Source organism: Echeneis naucrates, chromosome 24, assembly GCF_900963305.1.
Source record: "Echeneis naucrates chromosome 24, fEcheNa1.1, whole genome shotgun sequence".
Lineage (NCBI taxonomy): Eukaryota > Metazoa > Chordata > Actinopteri > Carangiformes > Echeneidae > Echeneis > Echeneis naucrates.
Window position 1 is genome coordinate 18,888,523 of NC_042534.1, and position 12,741 is coordinate 18,901,263.

A 12,741-nucleotide genomic window follows, 5' to 3' on the forward strand; every position below is an offset into this window, starting at 1 on the left:
CCATAGTTTTAATGGATTTCTTGAAGGTCTGGACGGACCTCTTGGCTAACCCATTCGTTGCTGGATGGTATGGTGCTGATTTAAAGTGTTTGATGCCATTTTTCTTCATGAATAGACTGAACTCCTCTGAAATGTATTGTGGTCCATTGTCACTCACAATTTGTTCATGTTCTAGCAAAAATGGACTTAAGAGTAGCTACAGTCTTTCTCCAATATGGTTGACTTCATCCGTATCGCCTCTGGCCACTTGGTGTGAGTGCAGACTGCAATCAGGAGCATGGAAATCATGAATGGGCCAGCAAAGTCACTGTGCACCCTTTCCCAGGGGGCAGACGGCCACATCCATGGGTGCAGAGGTGCATGCGGTGGTTCGTTCTGATCTGTGTGGCACCCTGACCAGCTTTTGGTGATATCTTTGTTTATCTATACCCAGCCACCAGACAGAGCTCCGGGCTAGGCTCTTCATCTTGACTGTACCCAGGTGTCCTTCATGGAGAGTCTCCAATAGGCCTATGTCACACTTCCTACTTCCGCAACGTAAAAGATATCCGAGCCTACTTCCGACGGTTACCTTAGTTACGGGATAAGCTATGGCCGTCTCCTCTAATCGCTGTTATTGCAGCATACCAGGCTGCTCAACATCAAAACAAAGACAGCCATACTTGAGTTTTCATGATTTTCCAAAGGAGGAAATAATCTGCAAGGCATGGATGAGATTAATTGGGAGGGATGAAGGGCCGTCGTTTCATATTCTCTGGGGAGGACCTTTGTGCAGTCTCCATTTTAACGAGGAGAGCATCTTATTTCAAAAAGTGGCTTCAAGAGGCTTCAAACTGGTGCTACACCGAGCCGGTTTCCGTGGAATAGCTGGCAGGATAATCCATCAGCCACCACCTCCGTGTGCTTTGCTCTTTCACATTTATCCTTTGTGAAACCTCATTGTATGACCTGTTTTTGTCTTACTGGGTTTGTGGAATTCTGCCTTGCCCTTTTCAGATTTGTTTGCCTGATTTTTCAGACTGCGTTCTGTGTATGACCCAACCTGCTCTTTAGTAAAGTTTTTTGGATCTTTCATCTTTGGACTGGTTTCTGTTGTGAAAATGAAATCTTTCTATCTCTAAGGGCTTTGGGCTCAGGTGTTTCTTTAATGTGTCCACAATTGTTTGAAATGTCTGTGCAGTAGGCTTTTGAGGAGCCAATAAGTTACAGAGACTGAGAAAGGTGGCAACTTACTCATCATCCTGTACATCATTTGCACCAAAGTACAGCTGCCCTCTTTCATTGTATGACACCCAGTCTTCTTTTACACTGTCCAATTCGTCTATTTTCCCCATAAATGCCATGTTCACTTAACATGCTCACAGCCACCTCAATCAGCCTGCTTCACTGCCTTTTGATGTGCCGGTCCTCCTCTCCTTTCCTCCGCAGTCCGTGGCTCCCGTCTCTTTCAATTTTTCAATGCAGCCGGTGACTTTTTCTTTCCAACATCCCTCGTTTGCGTTTCGGTTCGTAGGTCCCTCGTCACCAATCTGTCATGTTTGTTACACACAACTTCAAAGAATAATTTGATGGATTCAGGGAGCTCAAGTTCAAAACAGCTTTACTTGTAGACATGCAGTAGACAGAACAGTCATATCAATGCACATTGCCTATTAGGTGTGCTGCTACATTAACCCTCCTGTCGTGTTCGGGTCAAATCTGACCAATTTACCGCCATAGGAAGTGAATGGGTATCCAGACCATATTCATCCATCAGACAGAAAGCATCCCCATACACACCACCCCAACTCACTCACTCACACACATTTCAGACTGAACAATGTCTTTTGCGGGTACACATCTCTTTCCCGCATTTATGTGCTGATTCTCCCATCTGAACCAACTTCCCGATGAAACAATGTATCATATCTTCACACAGACTAGACAGGTATCTGTTATGTGAACCCATCTCTTGAGGGAGTTATACTTGAGATGACAAACCTGGAGGGGAAGCGTGTGTTTGGGGACACCTGGAGAGAAATCGACCTGGTAGACCAAGCCTACATAGGTCTGTTGATTTTAGCTGGAGTATATATCGCTCAAACAATGAGGCTGTGGGATGCAGAGTCTGGGAGGCCTATATTCTGGGCAACTATGTCCTTACAACAGTTTCAGTTGTCCTTTCAAGAATTATTCAATTTGATAACAGAGATCCGCTGGCAAAATGACAAACAGGCTGCAATCAGGAACATTTGGGACAGGTGGGTGGAGCGCCTACCACTTATGTACAATCCAGGCCCTGACGTGACAGTTGATTAGCACCTGGTTCCTTTCAGAGGTCGCTGTTCCTTCAAGGTGTACATTCCAAGCAAACCAGGGAAATATGGAATAAAGATCTGGGCAGCATGTGACGCCAGGAGCATCTATGCGTGGAATATGCAGGTATACATGGGGAAACCCAGTACTGGAAGGGCCGAAAAAAAAAAAAACAGGGCATGCGTGTTGTGCTGGACATGACAACTGGTCTCCAAGGGCATAATGTCACATGTGACAACTTTTTCACATCATATGCTCTTGGTCAGGAGCTGCTGAAAAGAAAGCTCACTATGATAGGGACAGTGAGGAAGAACAAGCCTGAACTTCCCCCTGCACTGGTATCGACCAGAGGAAGAGAGGCACGCTCATCAAAATTTGCTTTCACTGTCACACACACTCTTGTCATTGACGTGTCATATGTTCCCAAGAAGAATAGAAATGTCATCCTGATGAGCTTGCTACACAAAGATGCCGCTGTCAGCACCACAGAGGACAGGAAGCCCCTTATGATCCAGGACTACAACAAGAACAACAAGAACCTCTTATTCAAAGGTGCCAGCACATTCCCCGCACACCAGCCTCTGCCAGTCTGGTTAGGAGTGTGCAAGCCCCAGCCCCAGCCACTGCCCTGGCTGCTCTCCCCCAACAAGGACATGGGCGGAAAAGGAAGCGCTGTGGGCTCTGTGCCCCTAGACACAACAAAACAAGCCTGAGATGCTGCAAATGTGATGCCTATGTTTGCAAGGCCTGACCTGAGTGTCACATGCCACTTAAACCAGGAGACCACTCCTACAACGATTTGGTAAAATTGTTGAAAAATCATTTTCAACCCAAGACGAGTGAAATAATGCAGCGGTGGAAATGTAATATGAGAAATAGGTAGCCTGATGATAGTGTTTGTGTTTATGTAGCAAAGCTGAGGAACCTTGCACAGGACTGTAACTTTGATGATTCACTGACAGTGATGCTGAGAGACCAACTGGTTTCCGGCATAAATGACAACACCATACAAAGGACATTACTGTCAAAAGACAAATTAACTTTTGAAAGAGCTCTAACATTTGCGCAGGCCATGGAGGCAGCGAACGGAGAGCCGGAGAGCATGAAAAAGGAAACAGAGCATTGTGGCCAGTGAATAAGGTGAATGACATCTGCGCCAAGATGCAGCAGGACACAAGGACGTGTTATAGATGTAATCGAGACAACCATATCACTAAAGACTGCAGGTTTGCCAAGGAAAAGTGTCATAACTGTGGGAAAGTGGGGCACATCAAGAGAGCCTGCAGAATGAAGAACGTGGGTACGGTAAAAACAAAGCATGTAAAAGGGGAGATAGACAAATATAGTAAAAGAGCAAATTTCATGTAGGATGAAGAAGAGGAGAGTGATAAGGAGGTAGTTTTCACTATATACCATATGAAAGACAGTGATATAACTATATACAACATGCAGGAAGAAATAGTAATTCCTAAAGAGGAACCAATAAGAAAAGTGTTAAAAGTAAATGGCAAGGATATAACCTATGAAGTAGACACAGGCTGTGGCTATACAATAATGTAAGAGAAGGCATTTAACAGGTTATTCTGCGGTATTAAAAAACCCAGCTTGCTCCAGTGCAAGATAAAACTGAAAACATATAGTGGCCATGTAGTTCCAGTGTTAGGAGATGCAAAAGTTAAAGTGGAACATGAAGACATTGCTAAAATTTTAGTAGTAGTTGTCTTTAAAAGTTCAGGGACCAGTTTACTGGGCAGAGGGTGGATTAAAGCTCTCAAAATAGATTGGCAAACTGTACATAAAATAGAAGCCACACACGACGCAATACAGGAAGTACTTTTCAGACATGACACTGTATTCAAGGATTAGTTAGGGATGCTAAAAGGTTTTGCCGCAAAGATACATGTAGCTAGTGATGCCAAGCCCTGTTGTTACAAGCCAAGGTCAGTTACTTTTGGGATGAAAAAGAAAGTAGAACAAGATCTGGAGAGACTGTTAGATGAGAAAATTATTGAACCAGTGAAATTCTCAGACTAGCAGTATCCCATTCCTAAAATGGTAGATATGATGTCTAAGCTTACTGGGGGAGAGGAATACACCAAGTCAGATATGAGCCATGCGTATCAACAGGTCGTATTAGATGAGGATTCAAGAAAATATGTAACACTGAATACACACAAGGGACTGTTCACATACACAAGACTACCCCTTGCTGTGAGCTCCAGCACAGCTATATTCCAGAGCACAATGGAGGGTGTGCTGCAAGGAATCAAGAATGTGGCAGTATACCTTGATGACATCATTCTTGCAGGAAAAGATGACCAGATCACCTACAGACACTGGATCAAGTGCTGATCCATGAGCCATGAGCTACGCTTAAAAAGTAAGTGTCAGTTATGCTGACTGAATTGACATTTCTGGGACACAAAGTGGACAAGACAGGGTAGCAGCCAATGTCAGCCAAAGTGAAAGCAGTGCAGGAGGCATCCTCACCTACCGCAGTGACTGAGCTTAAAGATTATTTGGGACTGTTGAACTTTTATAAGAAGTTCCTGCCTAATTTGTCTACTGTATTGGCCCCTATGCTTAAGTTACTGAGAAAACATGAGCCATGGGTGTGGGGGCAAGAGCAAGAAAAAGCTTTCAAAGAGTCCAAAGAACTATTACAATCAAGCAGTGTGTTAGTACATTATGATGAGGAGAAAGAACTGATACTTGCCTGTGATGCTTCTCCATATGGAGTTGGTGTCAACCATACGGTGTTAGCTCACCGTATGGTTGATGGGGATGAGAAACCTATAGGGTTTGCATTGTGCACACTCACTACTGCTGAAAAGAACTATTTCCCAACTTAATAAAGAGGGATTAGCTGTTTTGGAGTACAGCATTTTCATAAGTATCTGTACGGCAGGAGGTTTGTAATTAGTGACTTGGGCTCCACATACACTGTGCGTTTATTATTCTTAATTATTATTATTCCTCTTCCGTAAAAATTTTGATTGCAAACTCATTGGAGGGCTTTGAATTCACCCCCACGGGCCAAAGCCCATCATCTGGGGCCTGTCTGGGATCCGTGTGCTATCAATACTTATATGATATTTTGGCGTTTTAAACGGCGAAAACATTTCCTGTGAGAGACGGTGAAAATCCTCAAAAATCTTCAGCTTTTTCAAACCTCTGATACTCCGGCATACTTCCAGCTACACAGTCCAGTTAACCTTTAAAATGGAGGGAAATTTGTTCTCTTTCAAGTTGTGTTTTCATCTTTCTGATATGTTTTATAGCATAAAACTGCAAACTGTTTCATAGCTTCTCTGTTTGCTCAGTCTACTCGGTTTTGTTACCGTTTTGTCACAAATTGCCTCAGAGTGAGAGGCTCGCCGACAGAAATGAACCTGTTTTCTAATGGGCTTTCTGAGAAGGATGACGCAATCCAAGCTCAGACACAGCTGCAGTCAATGATGTCATCAGACTGTTGATCAGCTGTTACTACTGACATTTGTGTTAGACTGCAGGACACACACAGAGACTGATATACAGACATACAGACACATACAGACACGCATATGCTGACATACACACACATATACAAACGGACGGGCACACAACAGACAGACAGCCCTATACGTAGGCGCATACATACATACAGAAACACAAATACAGACATACACAAACATACACAACCGTATCCAGAGAGACACAGACACACAAACACACACAAATATACAGAGAGCCAAACATATATAGACATGCACACACACACACACACACACAAACATATATATAGAGAGACACGCACACCAAAACGCAGCCAGACACAGACTCTCACAAGTATACAGACAGTCACACACACAGAAATTTAACAATGCACACAAACACACACACAGAAACACATAAAGATACACACACACACAAAAAAACAGACACAAAGACACAGCTGATGAACACTATGACTATGGCCGTCAGTTTGAAGGATTTCTTCTGACTCTGACAAATCAATGATGTCATCAGACTCCTCCAATATATGAGAGCTGCTGATCAACTGTTACTACTGACAATTGTGTTAGACTACAGTACACACACTGATATACAGAGACTGATATACAGACTAATATACAGATGCACTCACACATATTTACAGCAATGGACAGTGACAAATATACAGACGCACTCACACACATACACAGACACACAGAGACAAATATAGACGCACACAGGGAAAATATGTACACACCCAGGAACACATATAATGAGACAAACAGAAACACAGCTGACACACACAGAGACACACAACAGATAGACAGCATTTGTCAGTTTTTACAATAGTGTCACAGGGTGTATGTGTCAATTAAATGGTTGTGTGTCTAAAGACATATGTCTGTCTGTGTATATTCTCATTCAAACAGATCATAGTATTAGCCATCCAACAATTGAATGGAAAGCAACTGAACTCAGGACTTAGGCTTTGTCAAAGACGTTTTGTCTCTTATCCAAAAGGCTTTGTCAATTCCTAACACCTCGGTCTGGCTGGTCTGCCACATGCATTCACGCTTCTGGAATTGCGCCAAGTCGAAGTCCCAGCAGCAGCCCCCCTGAGTCACTCTTTAGATGGACAGAGATGGAAAGCTGGTCAGCCAACATGTGGATCAGTTGTTCAGTTGACAGGAGTCAGAGATGTCAGTTCAGAGTCCAGAGTGTGTGGCACCCACACCAATGACAAAAAAAGCCGGACAAGATACAGATCCTGTACAAGACAAACAAAAATAATTGCCTACCACTGAGCAAGAGAGCAGTTAATCTGTGGGTTCTCCAACAATAAAATTGTTCCGTCCTCACAGAAACAGGAAACCACCAACATACATGAAGGACTTTAAGTAAAGCATGTTGTAAGAAACAACACATTCCTACATAAAAAAAGAAAAGAAAAAGACAGTGACTGTGATGTGTTGAAATGATATGCATGTTATGGAATAATGTTATGTGTGCTGATCCCCTGCCTTTTTTTGCCACCTACTGGCGAAAATTTGGTATTTGTTAATTCCTTAAGTTTCGTTTTCCAGTCTCTATGTGCTTCAGTTTGGAAACCTTGCAGCCTGCAGTGTGCAGCATTTTCTTTATGTTTCAGCCTCGGAGTAGATTTGTCCGTAAGTATTGTAAAAAGTGATTCTACACATGCTTATATTGTTCAGTTTTACAGAAACGACAGAAAAAAAAAAACACACACACACAACTGGAAGACAGTTTGGCTAAGTTTTTTGTTCACTATCTGTATAGCCTCGTCGAGATACATGAGAGTGAGACAGAATATTATGTGTTGGGTCAGTGTGAACTGAAAGTTGACCAAAGGTGGGTTTGTTTTGTTTGGACCAGAATTTGAATGATTACTGTTAGAATGTAAGCTGAAGATATTTTAAATTATCTTTAGCTTACATTTGGGAAGGCAAAGAACACAACTCCCCGAGCCAAACTCTCGGGGTACCTACTGTCAGACTTATTTACGCCATAGGCACATCGCTTCACCATTTAGCTTGTCGGAGATCTGCAGGGCAGCAGCTTGAACAACCTTGTTTACATTCTAATGGTTGCTAGGATGTTTGATTTGTCAGGGCTGGTGAAGGTGAACATGGGTGCAAAAAAGGCGAAGCAAGGCAGAGGCAGAGTCCAGTAAGGCAAGAGCTTTAATCCAAATGGAGGCGGTGGGTCATACACAAAAAGACTGGCCGGATCAGGCAGACAATATAGGCAAGGAGCAGGCAGAAGAATCCAACATCAAAAAACGATCCAGTCATACACTGGGAGCAAACAGCAGGGTACACGAGAGCGCTTAGCACACAGGCAGAAACAAAGACAATCTGGCAGAGACATGGGGAATGAGGCGGGGTTTAAATACACAGGAAATGACACAGGTGAAACAAATTAGAAATCAACTCATGGCGGGGGGGAAAAAAAGAACAAAGAGGGGAAGTAAATAGCAAACAGCACTATGGAACACGAGATTTTCAAAATAAAACAGTACAACACAACGAAAACAGACTGATGATTGGGCAATGTAAAATGAATTAATAAATGTAAAAAACATACATCATATCAAATGTTCATTATTCATATTTATTATACTCAATATGGAGCAGACTGCTACAAAAAATAAATATGTATAAATAAGTACAAAAACAAAGACCCTTCTCAATTAGACAAAAGGTCTAGGATTATGTACTTATTTATTAATTAGTTTTTAACTATTTAGTGTGAAACAACAATAAATACAAAAAGAACAAAATAAAACCAATAACAACAACACAATAACAATAAATAAAAATGTGTAAAAAAGAAAGATAAACAGGTGACAGTTTCAGCCAGGGGTGTGTTGTGCACTAGTAGGAGCAATTTGGAGATTTGCGATTAATATCAATGATTATGGAAAACGATCATTGATATCTAAGACTGTTAACTATCAGCAGTGAATTTCGGGGCACCACCCTGTTACCAGGGACCAATGTCCAAATTAGCAAACTCAATATACTCAGAAAGTTAACAAAAGGAGTGAAATCGAGCACAGACTGACTGTCACAATTATAGCCACAATAATCACAAACAACGGTTTAAATTATAAGGGAATTTATTCACAGTAATAATTATTCAAAATAACATCACTCTGGATAAATGACCGTTATCGTTTGATTATCCAATGACACACATCAGCAATATCGATTGTGACAGCTATAGCGGTAACAGTAGTAATATATGCAGCAATAATAATAAATAGCAATGACAATCACAATAGCACAGCAACAGCAACCACAATCTCGCCAGTCTATCTATGGGTCTTGAGTGTGTGTGTGGGGGGGTGCATGTGTGTATGTGCATGTGGGGAGGAGAGAAAAGAAGTGTGTGAGCGTGTGGGAGTGTGGGTGTGTGTGTGTGTGAGTAGTAAAGATGGCCAGAGAGTCACGAGTGACGTCTTCAATGGCCAGGTTGGCGACGGAGTGACATCGAGTACACACTTGTCAGAGCCAAGGTGGCGACTGATCGCTGCGTGTGAATGTGTGTGAGGGGATGAAAGAAGGAGAAAGAGATCGCAGACGACGTCAGTTGATTATTAAAATATCACAACATAATAGCCGAGCCGGTGAACGGAGTTCACGGGTCAGGTATTGGTCCTTTAACTAGTAAAATTGCTCAATCACTGATGGCCAGTGATGGCTGATACGAGATCTGAAGCACCAACCAATTTTACAATTTATGGGATTTAAGGGAAATAAAACAAAGCAAAGCAAACAAACAAAACTGAATCCCAAGTAAATAAAAGACGCGGTAAAACAAAAGGCATTGCACGCCATTCTAATTGTGTCTGCCCAGACATATGCCTCTTACTTTTGTTGCTCTGCTCCTCCGGAGTGAGGGAGTAAAAGGGAGAGAGAGAGATTCGCTCCAAGTGTCCGTGTTCTCTACTGCAATTAGAGCCTGGGAAAAAGTGAAGGCAAAGGGCCACAGAGCATCTTTATCACCTGTGTGATGTCACGGGGGACCCCTCCTGATGGCGCTGGCATCCAGCCAATGCCCTCCTGTTCAAACTCAGAACCACATCTTATTGGTGGATCATGGTGGTCGTGGCGCCATTCAAACAGGCAGACAACTCTGGCCTAGGCTTTTAGAGGGACATGTAGGCCTGTCTATTGTTCTTTTCAGAGCACATGTGAGGGAATCCCCCTTTGGTTTGAAGAGTGGCGTGCTGGCCACAGTCGTCAAAGCAACTCTAGGGTCGAACAGTCCATGTGCAGGAGGTGAAAATCCCTGGTGTCCTTCCTGTCCTGTCTGGTGGATAGGGATAGTTTGTGGACGGCTTGTAAGGTTTAATCGGATTGGCATGTAGCCACCTATATGCTGGAGCCCGTCTCAGTTTTGAAACCCTGATGCGGTACGCTACTAGCGACAGTTTTCCTACCACCTCAAAGGGGCCTGTCCAGCTGGGAAGGAATTTCTGTGACATTCCTGCTGGTTGAAAGCTTCATGTCCCAATCCTTACCTGTGCTGCAAACATACTTCTTCAGCATGTGAACAATGGTGCGGTTGGTCTGTTCCACCTGACCAGGTGACTAAGGGTGGTGTGAAATGTGGAATTTCACTTCAACGCCCAGGATGTTGTAGAGGGCAGTCATGACACTGGATGTGAAGTGGGTACTACGGTCTTAGTCAACTGGCAAAGGAAGTCCCCAGCGGCTGAAGCACGTTTAGCAACAAGACTGCTGTTGTGACGGCAGTGTTGTTTGAAACAGGGAGACATTCCACCCACAGGTGACTGTCAGGAGGTATTTGTTACCTCAAGAAGATTTGGGGAATGGGCCAATCCAATCAGCTTGGAGGTTGTACCATGGAAAGGCAACCCCCTTTACCTGGAGCGGGGCTTGGTTTAAGGATTGGGTTGGCTGGACTTGACAGCAAGTGAGGCATCCTTGAACGTAAGCCTTAGTGTCATGAGCCATTGACAGCCAGTACGCAACCTGCTGAAGTGTCCCAAGGGTGGCTTTGTAGCCATGGTGACTACAAACGGGTGAGTCATGGGCGTGGGCTAACATAAACCCCCTATAGTTGGCTGGGACGACCCACCTCATCAGTCCTTGCCCGTCGTGGCTGTACTGTGGGAGAAAGACAAGGTTCAGAGGCCTTGTCTCTGTTCATGCATCAATATGAGAGTCAGGTCATAAGGACCTGCTCTGGCGCCTAACAAGTCAAGACAAGTAGAAGACATCTGGGTGCCAGGGAAGAGAACTACACCACACATATGCACATAGAACTGCACAATCACTATGGTTGAGAGTCAAGTTCAGGGTGATGGCTATCCACACAACACACACACGTAACCTGTCCTAGGTATAAGAAGCATGTCACATGTTTTTCTGGTTGGTCCTGTCTCTGACTACGTTGTTAGTAGGGCTAATGTGAATAAAGAGTTTCCCCATCTGACACCTGTGTCCGGACAACCTGATTTCCTCTTTTCCACCACAACATAATTGGTGACCCCGACGTGATTGACTTTGGATCCTGGGCTGAGAGGGAGGCCACCACTTCCTGCACCGAACAAAGGTATAGCATAAGGTAGGTTAAATTAAACCTACACTAGTGCACTCACTGCGGGGGGTGACGGCAAAAGTCTCTGCTTTTGTGGATGCACTCGAAATGAATACCCTTGAATTGAGGCTATGGGAGCAAAAACATTGTTGAAGCAATGTTGAAGGAAGGAGTGGTGGAGGATCAGAGGGGGACATAGGTCCCAGGTGAAACCCACACGTGGAGGTTCTGCCAGAAAATTCTGTAAAAAGTGTGTGTAGTGTTATTATGGTTATGTATTAATGAGAAGCGTGGAACGTGCTCTGTGACAGCTTGATCAACGTAGGTGTAAATTCCATTTTGGCTGATTGGACATATCTGGCGGTGCAACTGGCCAGTGATAATGCTTGGACAGGCTGTCTGAGAGAAAGAAGGGACGAGTTGGGTCCCTGTTGTGTTCTAGAAAAGTTAAGCTGTCCAACCACAGAACAGAGCCAGAGATGCTCAAGCTGTGTGCTGTGGAAATAAGAGTTTTGTGAAGTGCTGTATGACAAGTGAAGAGCCGGCGCCAGGAGCCCCCTGGTTTGTACGCGTGTGATAACACGGGCTGAGGATTTAAATGAGATGGGAAGCGCACAGTGAGCTATGCTGTAAATCGGTGGGACAACGGTGGAGTCTTTGGGCGGCAATACTCTTAACCGGGGAACCCCAATCCAAATTATACTCATTAAATCAAATCAAATCAAATCAGATTTATTTGTATAGCGCCAAATCATAACAAAGTTACATCAAGGCACTTTACATATAGAGCAGGTCTAGACCAAACTCTTTATAAAATTATTTAAAGAGACCCAACAGATCCCCCGATGAGCAAGCACTTGGCAACAGTGGCAAGGAGAAACTTCCTTTAAGAGGCAGAAACCTCGAACAGAACCAGGCTCAGGGGTGGCGGCCATCTGCCTCGACCGGTTGGGTTGAGAGTGGGAGAGAGAGAGAGAGAGAGAGAGATAGGCATTGGGAGGGTGTAGGCAGATGCAGTTGCTGCATGAAGTTCATAAAGTTGAGCTGTAGTACAGAATTCATGAAATATGGGACCAGCAGGTGTTGCAGGAACATGGGATGGCGATGAGTCACCACCTGCAGGATGAGGACAGGGAGAGAGAGGAGAGGAACTGGGAGAGACAGAGACTTTGGCAGAACATGGTTAGTAAATGTAGTATAAATGCTTAGAACTGGGTGAAACTGTATTTTTTAAGAAGGATGGTTCTTATCTTACTTTACATGGAAGCAGGGGTGGAAATGTTTCACTATAGGGTACATCCTAGTGGAGGAGAGCCCTCATAGACACAGTCACGACATCTGTTTGCACTGCCAACAAGTTTATCTCTGTTGAGCTCACAGCAA